The sequence below is a fragment of the Erithacus rubecula genome (genome assembly GCF_903797595.1).
Source record: "Erithacus rubecula genome assembly, chromosome: 14".
Classification (NCBI taxonomy): domain Eukaryota; kingdom Metazoa; phylum Chordata; class Aves; order Passeriformes; family Muscicapidae; genus Erithacus; species Erithacus rubecula.
The window spans coordinates 15,835,413-15,861,166 of NC_136666.1; the positions used below are offsets into that span (position 1 = coordinate 15,835,413).

Genomic DNA, 25,754 nt, shown 5'->3' on the forward strand with positions numbered 1-25,754 from the left:
ATCCAACAGCTTGAACTGCAGCTGTTGACACCTACCCACCAGAGTTTTAATCTCTTCAAATATTCATTAACTACATTAAAACATACATTTGTCTCTGAAAGCAGCATAAAAGAGAAATCTAGCATTAGATCTGATGAAAAGTTCTGATACTTACATGGAGAAAACATTTTATTAAAACAAAAAAGGCAAGTTACTCCACCTAACCCTGCAGGTACCTTTCTGTTTTATTTGAAATGCTTTGAGAACTTCCAGGTTCTCCTTCTGGGTGTGCCCAGAACTACTGCAGTCCAAGAAAGCTCAGTGCCTGTCTCCAGTGTAGGCTCGATCAGGATCCAGTTTTCATTTCTTTGCCTAAATTCTCACCCGTGGGGAGTCGGGTCAGTGTGCTGCACAAACCGCAGCATCCCCCGAGCTCCGCACAGCCGTGCCCCAGCTCCGCACAGCCGTGCCCGAGCTCTGCACAGCCGTGCCCCAGCTCCGCACAGCCGTGCCCCAGCTCTGCACAGCCGTGCCCGGGCTCCGCACAGCCGTGCCCCAGCTCCGCACAGCCGTGCCCCAGCTCCGCACAGCCGTGCCCCAGCTCCGCACAGCCGTGCCCCAGCTCTGCACAGCCATGCCCGGGCTCTGACAGCCGTGCCCGAGCTCCGCACAGCCGTGCCCGGGCTCTGACAGCCGTGCCCGAGCTCCGCACAGCCGTGCCCCAGCTCCGCACAGCCGTGCCCGGGCTCCGCACAGCCGTGCCCGGGCTCCGCACAGCCGTGCCCGGGCTCCGCACAGCCGTGCCCCAGCTCCGCACAGCCGTGCCCCAGCTCCGCACAGCCGTGCCCCAGCTCTGCACAGCCGTGCCCGGGCTCCGCACAGCCGTGCCCCAGCTCTGCACAGCCGTGCCCGGGCTCCGCACAGCCGTGCCCCAGCTCTGACAGCCGTGCCCCAGCTCTGACAGCCGTGCCCCAGCTCTGCACAGCCGTGCCCGGGCTCTGCACAGCCGTACCCCAGCTCCGCACAGCCGTGCCCCAGCTCTGCACAGCCGTGCCCGGGCTCCGCACAGCCGTGCCCCAGCTCTGCACAGCCGTGCCCCAGCTCCGCACAGCCGTGCCCGGGCTCTGCACAGCCGTGCCCGGGCTCTGCACAGCCGTGCCCCAGCTCTGCACAGCCGTGCCCCAGCTCTGCACAGCCGTGCCCGGGCTCTGACAGCCGTGCCCGGGCTCTGACAGCCGTGCCCGAGCTCTGCACAGCCGTGCCCCAGCTCTGCACAGCCGTGCCCCAGCTCTGCACAGCCGTGCCCCAGCTCCGCACGGCCGTGCCCCAGCTCTGCACGGCCGTGCCCCAGCTCTGCACAGCCGTGCCCGGGCTCTGCACAGCCGTGCCCCAGCTCTGCACGGCCGTGCCCGGGCTCTGACAGCCGTGCCCCAGCTCTGCACAGCCGTGCCCCAGCTCCGCACAGCCGTGCCCCAGCTCCGCACAGCCGTACCCGACTGCGCGCCAGGCGCGGCCCCGCGGCCGCTCCGGCTCGGGGCTCGCTGACTCACCCGAGGCCGGGCGGGGAAGGAGGATCGGGCACTCCCGGGGCACAATTATGTAAAACATCAAATGAATCACCAAACAGATCATATCACTCTCCAAATTGACAAAGCAAGTGCGTGGAAACAATTGCAAACTTATCTTAAGTTCATTTCAAGATTTCAAAGTGGTAGGCTGTGCAATTTTGGCCAAAACCCTGGAACTAGTTTTAAAACTGTGCTTAGCAACCACTTGGTGGTTGTTTTTTTACCTTCCCTCCTCTGTCTAAAGAGGTACTGTAGGACTCTTTATACCAGCTCATCATCATCCATCGGTTTAAGGAATTTCAACTCTTGTCACAGCTGTTCTGGATAACCAGCACAGAACAAACTGGAAAGACCTTATGTAAGACAAGTGTGCAGAGACTGAGCAGCTCTGTTTCCCTATAAAAGACCTTACTCAATGTTTGACTGTATATTCCACTAGTGCTGTGGAAATGTGGCTGAATTCTCCCTCTGCCCACAGATCCACTAACACTCATTGCACACACGACCATTAAGAACTCCCTGTTCCACACTTAATGACCCCAGAGAACTGAAATGTTCTAGCAGGTTCAGCATTTGAAAACCATGAAAGGTGCTGCTTATCACAGCTCTACATGTTAGAAATCATTACCTCTTCTGACAAAAGACATTTCATGTATTTTAATAAATTATCCTTTCCTTGTAAAGAACTTTTTTGCTGCAATCTGAATTTCCTAAACCAAGGATACAGAAGGGACTGAACATACAAGAGGAAGGGAGATTACATGTTACAAAATCCTTTTTATGACACAATCTTCCTAAACTATTCCATAATCCTGATCAACACTTATCTGATTACTGATGTAGAAAGATATGGAAATAACACTGAACAGCCTTAAAAAGCCAGGTAGAAATACCTGAAATCTCTATAAGCATTGATACAAAATAGGTGAATCTCTCATTGCTATGACAAACAAGAGAAACAAATCTGTGTGAACACTGCTGTGATTGAACATTGACTGTCTTGCCTATAAAATGAGCAATAACAGCACAAATTTCCTTTCAACAAGTTCCTGTCCTATATACTTTTCTACCAAGTGTAAGTAGGTGGAGTGGTGCTTTAGATTTGGCTCATGTACTGAGACCCACTTCATTTTGTGGAAACTTAAGTAAAACTGTCTGCTGTGACTTGTAGGTAGAATATCCTGGATGAAAATAACTGAAGAAAGATTATAAAGGAAATGTCAGTATACAAATCTATTTATTTAGTAGCAGTCTTAATGATACTGATATTGCAAGGCATATAACTGCATTTCAGAACAACTAGGAATAACAGAAATCCCTTAGAGCCTCTGTCAGCCATATTAATTTCTTTACCTGTAAATATGTCAAAAGAAGATTAACTTTTCTTATGCTCTTTTCAGGACTTGGTTAATGAAGGCCATTTCTAGAATTGAATAAATGCTGAAAGTTAGAAGCTTTTCCTAGTCTGTCTTCAAAACACAGGCTCCCAAAAGCATTTAGCTGGTGGTTCTGAGGACCTACTGTCTTTTGCATGAAAACCAAGGACCCACCAGCCTCACTCAGAGTTGTAACACACCCTGTTTAAAAAAGGTCATAGAAAACAAATATTTCAGCAAAGCTAATTGAAGGCACATGTACAAGGAAAGTAAAACACAACATATTTCAAGAGTATAATCAGCTATTTCTTAGTAATGCAGCTGGGACACACCCCTCTCATTATGTAAAAATCATGTATATTACATAATTATTGTGAAGTTAGAAGACACCTTCCTTTTGCAAAAAGGAAACATGATTTTCACTCATCTGTTTAATAAGAATGTCTGTCTGGCAGACAAAAGTTGGGGGTTTTTTTCATTTTTTAAATTGCTTCCCATGAGAATGGTGCTCAAGAAACAATGTAAATACATGCCTAAGCATCAGTATCCTCCATGTAGTAAAAGAAAGGACAAAATATAGGAAGCTGTGCCTCAGAGAATAATTTGAAAAGTATTAGGCATTAGTATTAGTTAGTATTAGTATTTTCTCAGTATTAGGCAACATTCAACATCATTTATAGGTGAAGAATGAATGCTCCTGTGGCTAATGTACTCTGAAAGAAATTTCATTTACTGGTAAATAGATGTATGTGTCATTAACCTATCACAGGTAACTCCCTGCATTGCTCCAACACAAATAGAAAAATTGATGCAAATCACCTTTTCCATAAATTAGAGCTGATTCACAACAACAGGATAGTAAAAGGAGCCAGCAATTCCTCTATGAACTCATAGAAATATTTCTAATACAAAAACCCTGAACTTCATTGATTTCCTAAGGAAGAAATTAAGCAGTAGAGGAAGGCTTAAATACATCAAAGTCCTCATAATTTTTTTTTAATTTAAAAAAATTTGCCTCCATCAAGCTATTACCTGAGTACATACAATCTCAAAATATTAACTTTGTAAAAGTTCCTTCTGTTCTTTTAGCATGATTTCTGAGGTGTTGTGGTACCAGTGTCAGAACAAAACATGGAGGACTGTATAAGATGTGGACCTGTAATCTTCGTTTGCTTATTCTGAAATATTTTATTTGGAGTATCCACAGGAACCCTCTCTCTGTATAAGTAACACTTCCAAATAACAATGCTTTCCAGGAATATTCCTTTATTATCCACAGCAGACAGGGATGGAAGTGTTTCAGTACAGGGACACTGCAAAAGTCAAACCAAACTACTTTTAAACTTGTTAGCAAACCTCTAATGGCTAAGCTAAACCTTCTTAGTCCTTGGAAGAGATCACTTTGCATCTTCCAGTTACCAGGGAAAACAGACTTGTCAAGAATGACTAGGTATTTCTCTTCTGGGTAGCTATTCATACCCACTATCATCATCAGAGATGTTTAATTTTCTAAAGTTAAACTCCACGCAGAGGAACAGTTACTAACTGGAACACGTATCTATAAATACAAACAGTCATCCTACTGAAATTAGCAGAATATCCTTGGGATTCAATTTCAAACTTCAGCTACAGTGACTCCAAGGGCTTCTGTAGCATTATTCTTGATGTACTAAACTCTAAATGGGATAAAAACCATTTCTGAGGAACTCCAGAGATTTCCCTGCCTGTTATACAGCTCTCTGTTGCCTTGTGTGAAGCATTCTGAAGAAAGGTTGGCATTCCAAGACTGAATGGGTCTTTGACACGGAAGAACAAATAGGAAAAAAAACCCCAAACAAACCCAACCCAAACCTATTTGTTAGTACAGATAAAAATAAGGCAATTCCCTGTCAGTTTATTAGTCCATATACTTAGAAATAAAACACATTTATAAATGGATATGCCAGGCCACAACCCAACAGGTCTCTCTCTCCTGCAGTTTGACAGCAAAGGATCAATGTTTTGGTAGTCCAATGTCTGTCCCAGTGTTTCAGTGCAGGGCTGCACTGCAGACAACTGGTTCCTGTACTTTCTCTAATGGAGATTTATGTGGGCACATATCCCAAAATATCTCATCAAATCCTTTTCTACACAAGTTTTCAAGGACAAATGTTTTGACATACATTTCAATATCCCCAAAAACTGGAAGGATAAACATTACAGGTACCCACTGACACACATTTTGTACTAATAAATGTCCAAGAAAAAGTGACCAAGGCTTTCACAATAGACTCTAAACATGATGGAAGTCCTCTTCCCTTCAACTGACCAGAAGCCAGACACAAGGATGTACAACTTCTCAGGTACCAGTGTGGGAATATATTTTAGGGACCACTGAAAAATAAATTACATATGTCCAAAATAACAGTGCTGAGATTATTAAGGCATCCTGGTAAGTGCTGAACATGCCTTTGCTCAATAAAGCATAAAAAATCAACTGTTCACATCAAGGAAATGTCATATACCTAATAGCAGGACTTAGACACTTTATTTTTTAAGAGGAAGTACAGAAAATTGCTATATCATGGACAGAAAAACAGTTCACAGTGTAGCTTACACATCTTCATTGTGCATTTCAGAGTGTAGGCTCCTGAAACATCTTGAAATGAATGAGTTGTGCAAGATTGCCTAAATTATTTTGTTATTAAATAATACTACAAGATTGATGATATTCTAATTTATTTCTGATTAAAATTCTCTCTGATGTGAGGCTCCCCACATACTGGTACAGAAATGCAACAACAGAATTTGAAGATTTATTGTTTCCTTTTATGTTTCTACATCACGATGAATAATAAATCTAATGAGAAATCATGCAAGAGAACTGTGAAATTAAGTATTTTTTTCATAATTTTGAAATAGAATACCAGGGAACTCAACCCAACATGAAACAAAAAGCTATCAATGGATCTCTGACAACCAGCTGGAAGAATGGCAGTAAGTTATCTTGTAAATTTTTTGCAAATATTTAATTCTGCATGCAATTAAATACAGGGATAACTCGGAGAACACATTAAAGAACTGTTTCACAGAGGTCTGTTTAGATTTCATCCACAATAAAATTTAGAAGAGGTCTCCAGCACAACAACATAGACATTCAATATGTTTATGTGCTGGGCTTGATATATATAGAATCTTACAAACAGTTCCATTCCAAAACTGGACTGGCAACCAAGATAGTAGCATCAGATCCAAATTGTGTTGCCAAGCCTTTACCACTTTAAGGGTTACATTTGCATAGGTGCATCTCTTTTTTATGGGAAGATGATGTTAATGGAAAAAAAAGGGAAAACACTAAGTTACTAAATTGTAATTAGTAGAGATGACAATCAACGCTATCGTGTCTTTTCAAGGAAGAGAAATTAAGATTCAATGTGATTAGTGACAGCACAAGAAATGTAAAATCCCTATGTTCAGAAACCCAGAAACAATTTACACTTTCAATTCTAACCCAAGACTGATGCTATTGAATATAATTTTCCTGAAGTCCTTATTTGGTTCAGGTTCCAGAAATACTCTAATGCTTGTATCAATCATACCTCCATACGATGGACCCTTCAGCCTCCTGCATTTTAAAGCTGAACTGCAAGATCCTTTAAGTGCTGGGAGAGGGAGCTGTTTATTCTTATCCTGTCAGCTTGAAAGGGATTTTAGACAACCTACAAATCTTGTCTTGCTGCTGTGCCTCATGTGCTCTGGTGGTCTAGATGACAGTTAGTATTTCAGTCCATTTAATGTAAACTGCATGAACTGTTACACTCCTACAGGAGATACCAGTCCTTGACACAAACACACAAAGATAACCATAACTTCAAGGAATCTTATGAAATTCACTGAGCAGGGAAGTTGAAACCTTTCACCAGCTGTAGATTAAAATCTCCCTATTAGGAAATTTATAGTTTGAAAGATGCCATCCAGTGGCCTGTGAAGAATGAGTTTATGGTTCACAGATAAAAGATTCAACCTTGCAGAATCACCAACAGCCCTTGTCACCCTTGCCAGTAGCATTATTCAAAAAGCCTAAACAAGTCAGGAAGATGCCCTTTTGACTTCCAGTCATCCTTTCCAGGTCAGGTTCTAGTCTTGAGTTTTTTTCAGCCTAAGTTTTTTTCAGCCTAAGTAAACTCGATACTGCTTCCAATTGAGGTTTGCCTAGAGAGTAGGAGGAAGAAATGATTGTAATCTGATTTTGAAAGAACTGAAATTTGGCTACTTGAAAAGTCATTCACCAGAGCTAATGCAACAAGTACCCACTTTTATACCTGCAAAAGCCAGAAGGGCTGAAGAGAAAAAACAGTAAGAAATACCATACTTCCCTATAATTCCTTCATGGGTGTGCAGAAAAGGATAGATTAAAGAAAACCCCTGTTTAACAAAGTGATGGAAACCATCAGTACAGTTAATCACCACATAATAAAGAAGTGACACTATCCTGCCTCCCCATTTTGCCATACACTACTTTATTTATAAGATACCCTGAACATACTTGCAACACAGTAGCTTCAGCAAAACTATTATACTGAGTTCAGTGAGAGCCTGTTCCTCACAGTTTAAAAACAGACCCAGATTAGGAGGATACCAAGAGGGGGGAGTGTGACTACCATGACACAGGCTCACTCACTGACAGCACATCCAGCATTTTTGCTGTATCTAGTCACTAACATTTCAGATTAATGTATGATTTTCTGTCTGTATATAACAAAGTTTTAACACATACTCATCTTTGCTCACTATCTCTATTAATCAGATGCAGTTTAGAAACTCTACTTCATAGTGGTAGTTTCAGAGTTGGCAGCTGTGCAAGTCACAATGAAGTCACTTCTCTCTCCTGACCACAATAACAGCCAAATCTAATTCAGTGTATCAAAGTCATCTACAATCCAGAAATCTCTGCCACCATTATACCAAGTTTGGGGACTTTCATAACCATTCCTGCTCAAGAAAATCTATTCAAGTGGCTAGGATTGGGCCTAAGCAAAGTGAATAGGCCCCTTATTGCATCAGGTAAAAAGAAATCAAAGGTCATCTCTTGGCAGTAGGGCCTGAACTTATTTGTGCTTGAGGGCAGGTTATTACAACACACTGACCCTCACCTGACGTCACTTGGTGCTTCCCATGAGTCTGCAAACCAAAAAATGGGGACTTAAAATGTGGGTGTGAGACTTCTTGAATCTGCATGACAACAAGAATAGCCTATTACAAAACACTGGCAAAGGAAACCAAGTAACTCCTCCAACACTGTGGACTTCATTTGCTGCTTTGTATAATCTGTATGCCAGAGTAAGGAGGGTGATCTTTAAAACAAGGATGACCAAATTTCATATGCTGTCTTTTGGGCTTTTGGGTTTTTTTAGATCAGTCTATTGCTGTTGCACAAACTGCTTAAAGTCAGACAGTCTTATATAGTGACTTTTAATCTTGTACTTCAGTACTCACTGTTGGAGATAGGTGAAAACCTGCTGAAAGGAATGCAACTCAAATGGAATCACTCTGGGCACTGCTTCACACTGTGCTCCCTGCTTTAACATATCTGTATGCTCTGAGGAAACAGGCATTTCACAAAGCCCAGAGTTTGGAAAAGTCCTTCTAAGATAACTTTAAGAAAACAGCAAAACAAAAAGCAGAAACAAGCTCCACCTTTCTGAATATTCAAATGCTGGGAAGATACATTTGGAAACAGTTTTTCCCCCCCCTTCCAATTTCAAAGCAGCAGAAACAATCACAACCAAATCACAAGCACTAGGGTTCAAAAGAAATCAGAAAATTACAGTTTCTGTCCAATTTTAACAGTATGAAAGCAGCAAAGATATTTTAGCCCTTTCATGCCCCCACGATTCAAAATTGCATAAGGATCTTTTCTTGTTTAAAATAATTCTTAGTTATTATTATTATTTAAATTTGGAACATGCTCACAACTATCACTCTGCATTCAGCCATAGTGTGATGAATTTGCCAGCAACAAATACAGGCAGAAGGCACAGCTTTATGACAACTGATTCATTACAGTAGCATTGTGAGCGCCAAAGTAATAAATCTGATCCTGCAACACTGTAAACATTCCTATGGGAAGAAACAAAAGTACTCAAATTGCCTTCATCTGAACACATCTCTGAACTGGAGAGGGACAGTAAAAAAGAAAGAAAAAAGAGACAATCTTATTAGTGTGCAATATGTATTACTGAGTATAAGATATGTCTGAAATAGAAAAGGATTATAAGAAATTACATTTTTAAAGGCTGTTTATCACTACAAAATAATCAAAATTGACATCCTGCTTTAACCCCTGTGTTTCAACACATGAACAGTATTTCCTGGGCCAACAAAACTAAACAATGCTAACAGTTAATGGTTAACCCACTCTATTCTTTCAAATCCTTATTCATATGCTGGTATAGTAAAGTGATTCAATTCCACATAGAGCCCCTGCAAACCTGCAAGGAGGCTTGCCCACTATTTCCCAGTCACTTCTCTGGTGAATGCAGCTCCACAGAACTACAAGAAAATGAGACAGAGCTTTCATTTCTGCCAGATTAAGTAATTGCATCCATTCCATACAATTTATCACTCTTTTGGGCAGCTTGTGTCATGGGATGACATTTTATTGTTATTATGCAGGGTGGGATTGGACAGGCTCTTGCTTCTCTTTGCCAATCTGATAAGCAAAAATATTTCTTTTTTTTTTTTTTTTTTTTTTTTTTTACTTTCGTAGAAACTACATGTTTTAGATAAAAATAACCAAATGAAAATACAAGTATAATGCACAGCTAACTAATGATTTGATGTTACCAAGTCAGGACTACAGCAAGCACCTTTATTGTGAAAAAAAATCTGGGATATCTGAATACTTTCCAAGTCAACATTTACTCTCAGATTAGTGTAATAGTTTTGCTGAATTTGCCATTTAAAGATAGGTTTGTCCTTCCATGCACTTCTCTGCAGCTAATCCAAAGGCAGTATCAGGGGAATCCGCCTGATTCAGAATTACAGATTTTAGTCATACAATATTCAAGTATCCAAGTGATGTTTTTCTCCTGGGGGAATAGTATCCATGCTCACACATATCCAAGTGCTGACCCAGCAAGGCCAAGCACAACAGATGTTTTTCACCAAGAGGCAGGTTTCATGAAGAAGGGCTTTTAAAAAGGGCTTCTTTATCCATCCTTTTCCCAAAACCAGAGCAAAGAAAACACATTCCAACTCGGATATCATGACTCACATAGAAGGAAGCAAGCAGGAAACCACAGTACTTCTATCAGCATTACAGACAGCTCCATCCTCAGGCTCCCAACAAACACTTCACTTTGGGAAACCTTCTCCTCCTGCTCCCTTGTCTCACCTGGCCATGCAGTCCTAAAGGACAGACCTTGCTCCACCTCTTGGGCAAGCCAGCTCCAAGGTGCCACATCAGCCCTGCTTGGCCATCAACAGAGACAAACTGGGAGATTATGCTCACTAACAGGTTTCTCTGCTAAACTTCATTTTGATACAAGAAAAGGTCAATACAACCCAGTTTAAAAAAGTTCAGAAGTTTAAAGTTCAGAAATTGGAACTTCTGTTGTCACAGCAGTTATCTCTTGGATTTACTAAAAGGGACTATTCTTTTATTAATGTTAGTATTTTAAGAAGCTTGGGTTTAGGAAAAAAGCTCAAGTAAGTGAAGTCAAATCAACAAAAATAATATTCAAAAAAGGGTAGCTTTCTGTATTTCTCTCTACACTTAATCACATATGGCTATATATAACTCATGAGTTTAAAGCAGTCTTTTAGGAAGGGGAATAAAGGATCACAGTTACAAACAAGTGGCTCCTTTGCAAATGGATGAATTTTATCTACCAAATCCTGTAAGTTAAATATTTTTTTGGTACCCAGAGAGTCTTCCAAAGGCTCTCATTCCTGGAATCAACTATAGCACAAGTATAACTTGTTAAGTTAAAGAACAAGTTACTAACTCTTGTACTGTCAAGGAAAACACTGGAAACTCATGGCTGAAACCAGTGGTCTTGCTTTCCAAGGACAAGAGCACATCATGTAGGAGTGGTCTGATCTGAAAGACACTGAATTTGCTGATAACCTTTTCTAGACTTTACTGGCTCTTAGACCAGAGCTTTAAATAAAAGAGATAGTGGCTCTTGCATTTACTGAAAAAAAATCTACAGAACTGATGGAAAGAGTAAATTTTTAAAATAAATTTTTTCCATATAAGGAGCCTGGAATCTTCCTGTGAAGGGAAATTCCAAAACCAGGACCAAAATAAATACTGAAGTGGGATGCCAAGTAGTAGCAGCAGCACAGGACTGATGTGAAATAGCCAACAATCAAGACCTTAAGCTGTGATTTAGAGAAAAACAGTAATAAACCTATGAAACACATACTATATAATTTGAGTTAATTCACATACAATAAATAGTTTTTATTCAAATTTTTTTTTTTTTTTTTTTAGCATCTTAGCATATAAACTATCGTCAGGAAATTGAACAGTTGACCAACATCCTGTAATTATCATACCTAGTTCAGAGATAAAGCAAGCTGAGCAGCAGAGAGCAGCCAATGGGAGTGCTGAAAGCAGAAGCCCACATTCCAGGAACTCACACATCCCTCACCTCAGCAGCCCACCAGGCTACTTGCCCTCACAAGCACTGGACTGAGATCTTATCTGCATTTCTAGTGCAAGGACAGCTTCTGTGGAGAAGCCCCACATGTAATACTTGGTACCACCATTTAAGAAATATGTAACAGATGTCTGTACATGGTGTTGACAAGTGCTGACTGTTTAGCAGCAACCAAAATTATGAATGCTGACCCATCTCTGGGAATGCCATAACCCTGCAGGGGTTACACAAATTTGATGTGTGACATGACACTCAAGTCCCCTAGAGAAAAGTGGGTGGGACAGAACATTCCAGGAGGAGAAAACTGAGTTGGTTTAAATTACAGAATTTGAATCTGTTATTGTCATTAACACAAAGAACAAGAATTAACAAGAAATAATCAGGCAACACTAAAGCACATGGTCTCAGCTCTGCTTCCTTTATACATATAGATATGAGGCAAAATCAAGTCCAACAGATCATTCCTGTTAATGAATCTTTTTTTAATATCTGCTTAACATCCCTCTAATTAATCTTCCAAATGAAGTACTAAACCATGCATTCTTCCTAAAAATCTAATGTACATGAACAGAATTATCTAGTGTAAAGTACTAACTATATCCTGAACAAAAATGAAGCTATTGCAATGCAAAACAGTTACCCTACTAACAAGGCAACTATGTTCATTGGTCACATATTGAACCACATATATTCATAACTTAATTAGCTTTACAATTACCCAAGTCATAGTCCAAACTGCATTTAGATCAGGTAGAGCTGCTGTCTGAAAACAAAAGAACTAATAACTGAACTGTATATGTGTCTACTCAAGGGAACAAGACCTGCTACAGAATCTGTTCTTCAGCCAGCACTGTCACCACAGGAAGCACAATTAAGAGTTACAAAATGCTTTTCCTATCAACTTTGTGGTAAAAGGGGTGTTATGAAGGTCCAAACTCTTTAAGAAGTTGGTTTGACACAGTAAGTTTTCCTTTACTTTTTTTTCCTACTTGCAAAAAATAACAACCTTCCAAACCTGAAGCTTGTTATGATAATACAACACTACAGGGGACACAGCCAAAATTGCTTATGCATGGTTGACTTTGGAGCTCCTTGGGTTTTTTAAGTGCTTAACCACCAAACCTTACTTCTCTCATACAGAATTTAAAGCCTACAGAAGTGTCTGCAATGACTGCACTTCACTGTAGATGATAAACCTGATTTTCAAGTAAAAAAGAAAATCCCAAGTACCACTAAGTGCCTGGCCAGCACTTCACCTCTGTTTTTACTACAACTGCCACTGTGAACAGTCTGAATTCACACATCTGATGTCACATCACAGAGAACTGAGACTGCAGTGTGGAAATCCAGCTTTTCTGCTGTCACTGTCTGCACAGAACCTCACATTGAGGCCAATATGAGTGTTCAAGATGATCCTACTTTCTTGTTTTGCTTTCAGCCTTCATTTAATGCACATTTCTAGCACAGTTGCTCAGTTTGTTCTACAGCAAAATCAAAGATTTTGTACTGAGATCATAAAACTCATTACTGCCTGGGAGCAACCTAATTAATTTTCTACAATTAAACCTGCTGGGGCTCTGAAGGAGCCTGCTGTATGAAATGCAGAAAGACAGAAATCTTGCAGCATACAATACTTCTAAGTGTTTCCGAGAGTAAGTCAGGAATCAAATTGTTTATTCAATTACAATGGAGCTTTTTCAGATTAAAATCATTATCAGCAAGACCTGGGGTTAGTCCTGCTCCAAGATAAAACCTGGTAAGTTATGTTCAGGGCAAAATTATTATAAATAATCTTTATTTCCTACCTATACTCACTTTGAAGGACTCCCTATGACAATGCACACCAGCTGGCCTCATATTTCTAACTTGGCTAAAAATGCTTACTTTGCAGCACTTTCTTGTTGAAAGGCAGTCTCTCTTCCTAGTCTACTTAACTCCATTCTCCTACTAAATTCTCTAGAAATGGAGTTCCCTGGTGATGGCAAAGAAAGCACCAAGAATTACAGGTGTCTAATGAATTTCAGCAGTATCCAGTTTCATTTTAAACCCCTGTTGAAACTGAATAGGTGAAACTCACATCAGCCAGTAGATTACTACTAAGTTTGCACCAGAAAGAAGTCCAAGTTGGCAAACTACAGTTTGGTAGATCAGCTTTCTAAGAGTACATTGGCAGTTCCACAAACAGCAATAAACAGACAGATTTGGACTATTTTCAGTTCCTGCTCTTGCCACAGAAGGCAGGAAAAACATGCCCAGCAGACTGACAGAATATTCAGAGCTCATCAGGCAACTGTTTAATCCATAGCCTTATACCCATGTATTGAACTACTAACCACTAGTGCCCTAGACAGTGGTTTCTGATTAAAAAAAATAAATTACATTGATTTATCAACAGGTGACACATAAAGTTACAAATATTTCTATTACTTTTGATGGCTATTCAGGATTTTGATGCACCAAATTATTTGTCATCTCTGCTAGCAGACATCATCATGCCCTTATATAACCCTGTTGTATTGAAATCTTGCATATAGCTCAGTTTTGCTGATGCCTCGATTAAAAAAAAACATGAAAAAAAAATATAGAAAAGAGAAATTACACTGGCAGAGATACAGAATAAAGGTGACTAAAAAGCTAAGAGTTTTTTAACCTGAAATAAATAGCTGAGCTAGACAGATAATGAAAGAACACAGCTCTGAAATGGCACAGAGATAGTGAGCAAAACCCAAGCAATATTCATTTTATAAGGTCCATACAGTATCAGGCACAAAAATTAAAAGAAGCAAAAGATAGTCATTTTTCCACACAACACAGTAACCTGTGGAACATCCTGCTGTCAGCCTCTCTAAACTGTTCATGTATATAGAATCTGGGAAAAAAAATTATTTTGATGAATTAATGTCAAGTGTGTCAAGAGCTATAAAACACACAAGTGTGGACATACTGATGACAGTTGCAGAAATGTAAAGCCACAGCTGGAGAAGAAAAGGTATTTCAATGTTCTCCTCTATAGCACATACCCCTTAGCCTGACAACTGAGTACAAACAGCTCGAGTGTTGGTAGAATTAAGGGAGAGATGGTAACAAAGCCAGAGGCAGGAAAGCGTGAAGAGAAACACCGAACGCCAAACACGGTTCATGCTCTGCACGCTGTGCTTAGTTAGTCCAAAAGATCTGGCCCGAAGCAAGAACAATTGCAACACGCATTCTCCCTGAGGCGAGCTATCCGCTTCTTTCCCTCTCCCGTAGAAACTGCTGGATTCGGCTCAGGCTACGTGCAGCCACGGCTTGTGGTGGGACACCGAGGCAAAACGAAGCAGCTCCTTAGGCTGCCTCTGGATGCAGCTCCTGGAAACCAAGCGTGCGAGGAGAGCAGCTTTGAAATGGCTACTTACACAGCCAAAACACGCGGCGCAAGAGTCCCGCGGAGCGGAGCGGAGCCGAAGGCGCTCCCGCAGCCGGGGCAGAGCGAGAGCCCGCGGGCCGCGGCTCCGGGCGCACCCCCGGCGCGGAGCAGCCCCCGGCGCGGCCCTGGGCTCCGCCGCGGCACTGCCCGCCCCCGCACGGCGCCCGCCGCCCACCTGGCGCGCCCCCGCTCCCGGGCCCGGCCTCACCGCTCCGCGCCGGCGTCCCGTCCGGGCGCCCCGCGACCAGGCGCTCTCGGGGGCGAGAGGGCTGAGAGCCGCGCGGCCCCCGGCGCATGGGAGGCGGCGCGCCCTCGGCCGGGAATGCCGGAGCCCCGCAGGACCCGAGCAGGTTCCCGGCGGCTCCGGGGCTCAGGCACAGCCTCTCCCCTCTCCCCTCGCTCCCGCCCGCCGCCCGCGCAGGAGCCGCGCGCCGGCTGCTGCCACCTGCCGGCCGCGCCGCCGGCCCGCGCTCCCTCCCTCCTTCCCTCCTTCCCCCGGCGGGCCGGCGGCGATGTCCCGCGGGGAAGCCTGCGGGACGGGGGCGCAGAGCACCGCACCGTCCAGCGCCGCCGCTGCGCGGACGTGCGGGGGGAAAGGCGGAGGGATCTGCCGGGGGGCTGCCCGCGGATCCCCCGCCGCCCGGGAGCGCAGGTGCCCACCCGTGCGCTGCCCCGGGCCGGCCGCGCAGCCTCCTCTGCAGGAGCGGCCGGGCAGGTGCGAACGCAGCCGTTCTGCGCGGCCGGAGCCGGCTAACGGGAACATCGCACTCCGGCCTTTTTCGGCTCTCCCAGCCCTTCGCTCTTGGAGACGAGGGTACTATTGCACCCCACACTGCCCTCGGACACTACAAGAAAACGCGAGAGACAACTGTCATCCCCCAACTCACTGGTTGGGTGAAAGACCATCAGCTTCCAGAAAAAATACTGACATCTAGAAAGTAATACGTGCTTCTGACAGTGTTTGCTTAAACGTCTGAGATCTGAAACTGAGCCAGTAACAGTGATACGCTGGCACTGTAAAAAGCACACCACCGATAAGCAACCATGAGGAGGATCTGTCTTCTCTTGGTAACTTTTGACTTAGTGTCTGAGGAAAAACTCTGGAATTGTGTCTCCGTTCCTGCTTTATATTAACTGTACTGGACCTAAGATCCCTAAGGGCATTTTCACTGAAAAGAGCAATAAAGTGTCCAGCATGAGCTCTAAACCTTAGAACCAGATAGTCACTGGCAACAGTTCATTGCAACATTTAGTTTTATGCTTTACAAAACCCACAAAATTATTATTATTATGCTGGAACTTGCCCAGCCAGGTGAATGTATTTATTTTAAAGCACAGCAAAACAGGTTGTTTTTTCCTGCCAGCATTTTAGACTTCATTACACTTGAACCCAGACAAAAAAAAGTAAAAGATGATGTGTTGACTGTGCTATTCATTGCACATAAACAACGTTCTCCATTCCCAAGTTCATATATAGATATAGGCTCTATGCAAAAGATCCGCTGCAGAAAACCTACTTTTTTCCCTGTGTGTTCACCAGGCAATTGCCACAGCACAATACTCCCAAGAAGTTTCAGATGCCTTGTAGGCATCATGGCAAATCTTGGTTGCAAATAGACAGCTGTACACAGCTGTATGGTAACGATTTCTCACATGCAAATAAAAGCTGCATTATAACCCTTAAGAGAAGGGTAGCTATGCTACCTCCAAGAGGTCTCATTTGTAGGAAGAAAATGGGTTTGGAAACAACAGATGTAGTCTAGAAAGAATTCTGCCAGTCCCTCCTGAGTTATGAGGTGGTTTGTTATCAGGCAGAGCTTTACCTGTGCTTCAGAACCTAGACTGAAGCCTTTTGGCCATGGCAGACCATCTCAGAAAGCAAATGCTGCGCTGCTCTGACTATGATCTAATGAAGTACATAAATAAGTGACTAATTGCTAAACCAGGTAGCATGTGAGCAAGACTAGCTCTGGCACGTTACAGTGTTTTAGTTCTAATCTCTGCCCAGAGTACACATTCTGCTTCACTTACTCTGCCAATTGCATGACTACTGTTTGATTCAGAGAGAGACACAACTGCAGCCAGATGGACTACAGACAGCAGCTCTTTTCAAGAGCAAAGACCTAAGTACTAAGGTATTAATTAATTAGTTACTGTACTTAGTTTGCATGATAGGAATGCTCTGCTTGATACAGTTCCTAACTCCTGATATTGGGTAAAGATTACTTAACCTGTGTCAGTCTGAAAATTAGCCAGCAAATTTTATCAGCCCTCAGGGAGGAAGACTTGCTCTAAATTAAGGGCAGCTGAACAGTATTACACTCTGGAGGTGCCAAAGGCTGTTCAACTGGGCACAGCCAGTATCAGAAGAATACATTAAAGCAGAGACCAAGAGGAGGGCTTTTGAAAAGCCAAGGAACATACACTTGTTACTGTTTTCCCTCCCTGTATCTTTTGCTGCCTTTCCTTTAATTTCCCTAAGTTCCCTCTTGCTCGCTGTTTGAGTTTTGGAGTGATGGCTCCCTCCCAAGAGCTGATGCAGAGTCCTGTCTGTCATCCTGGCGTCTCCTCCTCCCCTTGCTGCTGCTGAACTGCTCAGAACATGGTGCCTCGTGTTTTCCCAGCAGGGCAGGAGGAAGTTGTCCTGCTGCTGAGGGGGCGAGGAGCAATCCTTCCCATACCTTATCTGTGCAGCAGACAGCTGACACTCAATTTGTTCTGAACAACTGCAGAGTTACAAGTCCCCTCTCTGTACTGAAATGTTATCCAAGATCTTTCATGCTCTCACTAAACAAACGTGACTATCTGATGAAAACCACTCAGGTTTAACTTATGTTATTTGTAAATAACTCAGGTTATTTGCTGCTTTCTTGTAAGAAATGGACATCAAGGGGAATGTGAAATGGCATCATTCTTTTAAATAGAGGGCAAAACATAAATGTTTGAAAGAAAGCAGCATTCACTAGGAGATTAAATGTAATTGCAGTAACTCACAAAGGAAATGATTGTTTAAAGCATTAATTTGCTAGCAAAAGATGCTGCAGAAAACACTGCTTATGAGGGAGGTATGAATTCATCAAGCAAAGAAAGATCTGAGTGTAGAACAGAAATCATAGAATCATTAAGGTTGGAAAATACCTCTAAGATCATCCACTCCCAACTGTAAACCCATCACTGCCAAGCCCACCACTGAACCATTCATCAGAGAGCCACATCTACACAGAGCCACGTGAATTAACCCTCTTGAGCATCTCTTCAGCACATGGTGATTCAGTCACAGCTCATCTCCTTGAGTGAGGACAGGGATAGCCACCAGCACCACTCACCCAGCAAGTTGCAAAGATTCCCCTTTGAGATGCAAGGGGTACTGGAGTATTTTTACTTCCAAAGTTGAAAGACTTCTCTGCCCTTGAGCCAGTTCTTTGGCTAGCTGCCTCAGTGAAAGAGGAGGAATCTATTTCAATTAGTTTCATTAAAATTCTTTGTGTTACAGCAGCTTGGGAACAAGACATTAGTGCTACTTCAAAAATTCAGACAAGGGTACAGCATAAAATGATAAGACTGGCAACAGACGAGAGAGTAAAGAGCACTGAGGGACTCAACTGCTGCTTGATGGTCACAAAGAACTATTTCACACTAACAGTGGAAATGAAAGTGTGTGAAAATCCCATTGGGATAAGGAAAGAGAGAATCTGAGAAATAAGATTAGATTGTGGTAGAGTAGGAAGATAGAGTTTCCCTCCCTTGAATTGTTTCAGCCACTTATTATTTGTTTCAATACTTCTCTGTGAGCCACTAATTGTCGCAGTGGGATCTTTCTGCTTCATTTCCTTCTCTTTATGAGAGCAGGCATCAACACTGCAAAGAGTTAGAAATCTGCAGCCTAGTATACAGAAGACAATGTCCAATTTGCAACATGTCCAGCATAGGTCAGTGGCACAGTTAAGCTTTGGAAAGTGCATTTTATACAAGCGTTAAAGATCTTTGGGAAAAAATATCACTGTTGCAAAACCCAAAAACAAACAGAAAAAAAAGAAAGATGGTAGATTTACAAGTTTTCTCTTCACCCCTTGATCTGTTACTTTTTAAGCAGGAGTGCTTAGTAGAAGGAGTACATGTCACCAAAGGAAAATACTAGTAGCTAATTCAGTTGCAGCTTAGGTATCCTGCAGCAGTGTTTTGTATCTTACACTCAAACTGTGTTCAGAAAAGCTTGGTTTATGTCCTCATCCATGCCTTTCCCCAGTGCTAGATCAACAGTTCCTGTCAGATCTTTGCCTAAGAACAGCAGAGATGCATAAAAGCTCTTGAATTAATAAGTCATATTACAGAATGGGAGAACATGTCTGTTTTAATCTTATTGTACTTTGCATGTGAGGGCAAGTTCCAGGAATGACAGCTCCTTGGGACCTGCAGCTGCTCGGGTCTCTGGTACCACTGCCTCCTTCTTAAGGAAAACTTCACAACAGCACAGCAGGACAAGTTGACTTTCTAGCCAAACAAAAGAAGGACTTGCCCCTCCCTCCTCCATACCAAGTATCTCTCTTTGGTCACACTGAAGGACTCCTCCTTGTTCTGGATAAGCACCAGCCAGCTCATGTACTACTACACAGACCACATCCTTTGCTCAGCAGTTGTCTTGATGTGGACATACTCTTTACTTTCTTCCATTGCCTTTTGCTAATCACCATCTTTAGTCTTTTAGAGCTAGTATTATGAAACATATGTCAAACAACCTGTCTACACATGTTTCCTGCTTAAGCCTTCTTTTTAAAACACATTCACAGCAGAAAATATGAGTGAAAGAGAAGAGGGTTACATAGATTTAGGTGAAGCAAAATAGACATTTACAAAAACATGAGGGTCATTTAACTGAGTCATCTTTTTAGCTTGTTTCTTATCTTTACTATCTAATAGCAAGACTGGAGACCTACAGCACACACATCATCTGCTGTTTTACATTTATTTTCCTTTGGTGCTTCTCAGCTGTATAATTTAAACCTTCTTTCTTTTACTATATCTGTAACTACAACACATTCTAATATTTACAAATGGAGAGTGACTTGGCACAATATTGGGTGCAGTCTGTCTGTCATCAGAGAAACATTCTTCAAATGGACCTGCCCACTGCAAGAGCTGGGAGATCTGAACTGGCTGTTTAAAACCTAACTCCTTCTGAAAATAGCCATGCACAGCTGTAGGTCTATTAAAAACTGTTAAACAACTGGAGATTTAGACCAAAACATTGGTTAGAACCTTTTTAGGGAACAGCTAGATATGCCATGATAAGTGGGAGCAAAGGCTGTCCGAGGTGTTCAAAAACAAGCAGCCAAAAAGCAAGGTACTGTGCTAGGCAGCAGGCCTTAATCCTGCCATGGAAAAGAAGTAGAAACTTTACCCTTGGAACTTAAAATTCATGGGTTTCAGTATTTTTCACTGGTTAGAAATACGGATGCTCAACAAATGCACTCACCAACAAACTTGGCCTAAGATATCTTTATCTCCTCTGTATGAAAAGGGATAATTACAATGACCTATGATTAAGACTATGAACATCCTAGCTGACTGAGTATTCTAGCTGAAAAGCACCTCTGAGACAAAGAATGGGATATGCTGAAGAGTAGCTACAAACACCCAATTCTCTCAAGATGCTCCTACCTCAGGGCTTTATTGACAGGAAAGCATTAATACCAGTTCTTGCAGTGCAAACACATAGTGCTGCCTGCTGCCATGGGCAGATGTGGCCAGAAGCTCCCAGTAAGAAGCTCAAAGGCAGGAGAACCAGCTCCATTCAGCACCACAAAGAGGGGGGCAAGAATCCACATGCTGCATTCCTTGCTCCACATCTCCTCTTTCATCACAAATCTGTGCCTTGGTCCCCATGCTAGAGCTCTGCTCAAATGAGCCTTCTAAGCAGAGTGAGAATAACAGGATGATACTGAGGAAATTGTTCTTGAGCATGAGCTTTGACCCTTCCAGGCAGTGAATATGAACCACATGGGCTGGACAAGTCCCTGGCACATTAGCTGCCTTTGTGAAGTTATTTGCTGATTCAGAGGTGTGAAACTCTAAAAAACTGTGGAAGCAATGGCACTGCTTGTGGTACTGAAACAGCATGGATTCCTCCTGGGCTGTTATGACTTCATAAATATTGACTTTGGATAAACCTTCTAACAATATTCTGGTTGAGTGTTTTATTTTTTTCCTTTTTCCTCCCAAGTGGGTTCCCAGAGCTATTTTACTTAAGGCAACATACATGACACAAGAATAAGCCCTTTGAATAGTGATGCAATTGCTTGGTCATGAAATTAAAAAAATCTGGATTTTGATCGATACTTGGAATTCATGCTGTTTGTTTGATTTACTCCGGATTCTTTGTCACTTCAATGCTATTCCTGCCAACACATGTCAAAACACTACTGATTATGGGCTGAAATACTGTTTTAAAGTTTTTTTTTCATTTTAGACTCATCAGTTTTCCTTCCCCTTCCATAATAGCAATGCAAATATATAGCCATAATACTTTTTCTTCAAGAAATCTCAGCTATAACTAGCCTCATGCTATTCCTCTTTTTCTCTTCATCTGCAGCAGTAAAAAATTACAACAGCATAATTTATTTCCATGAAATTTTTGCTATGCAGTACAATAGAAGTAGGTCTAATATACTTTAGGAAAGTACTATTATTTTTCACTCTGTGGCATGATTGCTTTAGCACACTGCTATACCAGTTGGCAGTCACAACAGTCACCAAATGAGCACATATTTCTCCCCATGTTATACACTGCAAAGCTCTGATCTGGTACAAAAATGTCAGGATGCTACTATGAAGATAAGTACATGGAGGAAGTGACTGTTTCCTTGCTTTGGAGACTAAATCAGACGTTTCTTCTGCTAGAAAACTCCTCAGTGTTAAATGTTCTTATGTGTTAGCCTGAATTCACACAAGCTTATGTCTTTTATCCTCAACAGAACAAGTTGGGAGAATAACCAAGAAAATAATGAGAGCAGACTGTAACTACCTCTGAGAAGACAGAAGCTTAAATACTATTTAAGGCACTATGCTATTCTCTCCCTCGGCTGTGGCAGGTAGAGCTTGGTAGACTCCAGCAATATTTCCAGAAATGCAAGTCAAGTATTAATATCTAAGTTTTATTCATTATTTCTTGTCCCTTTACTCCAGTATGCACCATTGTCCCTATATCAGACACACATGCACAGACTGAACTCACACATCTAGCTTGAAATAGAGGTTGTTTCCAGACAGTTTTTCTCTTTAACATTTTACCTTCTTTCCTGATTTACTGATTCTTGGCTGAACTTAAAATTACCTGAAAAACATTGCCCCTGAGAAAATCTTTACTCAATACTTGCTGAAAGTGTAACCTGAAGAACAACATCCAGAGATGCAGACTCGGTGCTATGGCTCTGATCAGACACTTGAAAGCAAGTCATTGGCAGGAACATTCCCATCAGCTTCTTGTCATCCTGTCTGCTGGCAGCTCAATGTTAATAACTTAACATTTGTATCAGCAACCCAATCAGGATATTAATCAGAATCAGAAGAGAGTTGTTTACCAAAAATAAACAAAAGGCCTATGGATTATCTAAGTACTGAGCTATGAGGTTTGCCTCTTTGTATAGTGAACATGCCTAAATGTTTTTCCCCTGATTCATGGAAACAGTTGGGCCACAGGCAACCTGTGTGCTGATCTGCAGGCAAATCTTATGTCAAAACATTGGTCTGTACTGAAAACATTTCCAATGCATGAAGAGCAGCACAAAAAAAAAACCATTGTGGTGGCCCCCTCTCCTGTACCTCCTGAAAATTATTGGATCTGCATCATCTTTTACTCTCACTGGAGGGTGTGAGCCCTCAGAGAGTAAAAATTTCCATTCTGCACTGAGAAGAATAAAAGTGCAATTGAACTTCATGTACTGACTGAATTATTAAAGAGAAAAAAAGAACAGGACAGTGGAAAATGGATGTGTTTGATTTCCCTTTCTTAAAAAAAGAAGAGTTCTTTAGGACAAAGCATATGCATGCAGCATTTCAGGAGGGATATGTACAAGGTAGCCTTTTACATAAATGGTCATGGCCAAGACTATCCAGCTGCTCTGTAACACACTTCCTACATCATGAAAGATCATCTTTAAACCTAAATCCATAGGAGCACAGTGTGAGCAAGATTTTACCCTGTCTTCAGTAGAAACAGGGAGTCATTCTGGTGCAAGAAACCAAGACATATTCTATATAACTCAGGAACAATTCCCTCATCTAATAAGCCTAGCCTAAGGTTTGTTCTTGAAAAGTTTACCAGCAGAGTAAATAGATTTGAATATAATTTCTATGCTAGATATTCACATTATAAATTTAGCAATATAAATTTAACAACTACAAGATGCACAATTTCTAACTGTCTAATATTCAGCAGTTTAATTTGGTCTGACTAACCACAACTGCCAAAGATTTACTGTACAAAACACACTCTTCCTTTTGTTTCAGTTTGGACTCTTCAAAAGAATTAAGATGTAGTGAACTTCTTTTAGTCCTGTCTCTATTTATCCCTACTTACAGTTATATAATAGATGGTCAGTTTAGTCTTCTTCCTGCCTTCCTCCAAACACCTGACACAAATAACAGGTATTTCATAGCAGGAAGAGTCTTCTCCCTGGCATGATCCAGCACTGAGCATTGTAGATCTGCATTAGGAGTCTTTGTGGCACAGCCCATCCAGCCTTTCTGTGTTTCTCTCCCCAGGCTGTGCAGAGCCAGCTCTCTCCCTGACCAGGCTCAGCACAAGGATGAGCTTTCAGCAGGAAGCCTGGCCCAGGCAGAGCTGCAATCCCCACAGCCAAAGACTGAGCCCCAATGATAATCTCTCCCACCAAGCACTTGTGATGAAGCTCCTCTGTTTGCTCTCTGCCTGCCCTCTGATGTAACACACCCTGGCCTCTCAAAAAAGCTGTTGATTCTAAAACATGGATCAAATTTAACTTATTTATTACAGTGAAATAATGGGAGGAAAAAAGTGAGTAGAGAGAAGAGAGAAGATACTCTATTTAACTTAAAGATTAACATGAGGATAGTTTAGTAAACTAAACTTCATATGTTGCCTTTCTTTGTGCATGATGTAAGCAGAGCTCAGTTCACTTCAAGCAGATGGTCCACAGACTCCAAGCACTTAAAATAAGGGACAAGCACAGGCAAATACAAAAGGATGAAGAGGACCAGGGTTTCTGAAACACCCCAGTACAGACTTACTGTAATGCACACACATACTGCATAGCAAGACACCCAAACTCTGCTTCACTGATCTATCTTCCCATAAAACAAAATCTACATAATTCCAGCATCTGTCCAGCAGGACAACAGACATGTAATGGTGTATTGTAGATACACACAGACACACACACACAGAGCCTCAGACTGGGTAGTTTATCACATTCTATAAAGAAGTAAATAGAAATACTCTCATGGAAAGCACTTTCCTCATGTTGCAACCTAGAAACATATAAAGAGTGAATGTAATGCTCCTCACTATCTAAATATCTTTAATTCCCAAATTCTTTGAAGTAGGCACTGCTAATTCTTTTTCATGAAAAATATTCCCTTATGCCTTTCAGATGCACAGAGAAAAAGTGTTGAACAGATGTGTTTACAGGCACAAAAGAACAAAAACATAACCTTATAGCTCTGCAGCAATTTTTCTATCTGCAGTGTTTCTGGATATTCACTTTACAATTCCTGTAGTTTATTGCAGTTCTGTGGGATTAATTAAAGTCCTTCTACAAAATCAGATAAACAAGAGCAATGGGGGAGGGAAAGTGTGTATTTTATGTACTGTCTATTCATCTCTAATGAAGCCTGCCCCATGTGTACAATCAAACATCTGGGGAAAGTCTGCACTTCAACAGAGCAATCACTACTCACATTCCAGCTTGACTAGCTGGTTCTCTTCTTGAATTTTGTGTGCATGTGTCCTTGCACACATACATGGTTTAACAAATGAAAGAAAAAACTGGGAATTCACATGGCCTCTTATTAATGTAAAAGCCCAAAACATCTTCAGGCCTTAAATTGTAAACAGAAAACATCTTAGAAACTTCTACTCTGAGATTTTATGGGAAAGAAGAAGTAGCCTTTTAAAGTCATATGTAACAGCCACGTATTGATGTGAGTGCAATCAATATAATCAAATAAACCAATATAATATTTACCCTCTATGTATGTATAAGATATTTCAATACATGAGATGACCTAAGATGGAATTAAATCAGTGACAAAACCACGTGGATTTCAGGCAGCTGGGTCAGACTCTTACAGTGCAAGCAAGAAACAGCTTATATTCAACTCTTGAGTAGTCATTTGATGCAGAAAGATGGGCTGGTGATTGTATAAGAGCTCCTGTTCTCCAGGGCTCAAAAGAACATGATTTGTTTCCTCGTTCTGCTATCTCCACCTGCCAAGTCATTCATTTTGGTAACTAAACGTTTCTCCTTCTGGTGGAATCTGGAGTTTTACTCTTCTCAGATAAGCTCTGAATGAAATTTCTTTAGTCACACCAACAGCCTTGCCTCAGGACCTTGAGAACTATGAGTTAACATTTTATGCCAATGTCACCACAGGGTTAAGAGAATCATACACCAATAGGGAAGGCTCATGTACTTTTGGCTGAAAAAATAAGTATCTGCCCAGTTCTCCATACACTTTTAAGAGACTCATGAAAAGAGCAACAATGAATGCTCCCTGTTCTGTTCTTATCTGTCAAGTCTGA

General features: G+C 41.7%; 1 protein-coding gene across 3 annotated transcripts in view; it reads right to left on the bottom strand.

Moving 5' to 3' along the window:
* The window catches only part of THSD4 (thrombospondin type 1 domain containing 4), a 204,362-nt gene extending 188,970 nt beyond the window's left edge, over window positions 1-15,392 (bottom strand). The window contains exons 1-2 of one of the 3 annotated variants that reach the window (XM_079318470.1): window positions 15,186-15,392; window positions 14,592-14,919 (exon numbers count right to left, since the gene is read on the bottom strand). The gene's annotated coding sequence lies outside the window, so the exon portion shown is untranslated. Of the gene's footprint in view, window positions 1-14,591; window positions 14,920-14,966 lie in introns of all 3 variants that reach the window. The other 2 variants (XM_079318468.1, XM_079318469.1) reach the window with 2 other exon arrangements.
* Window positions 15,393-25,754: the final 10,362 nt, after the last annotated feature.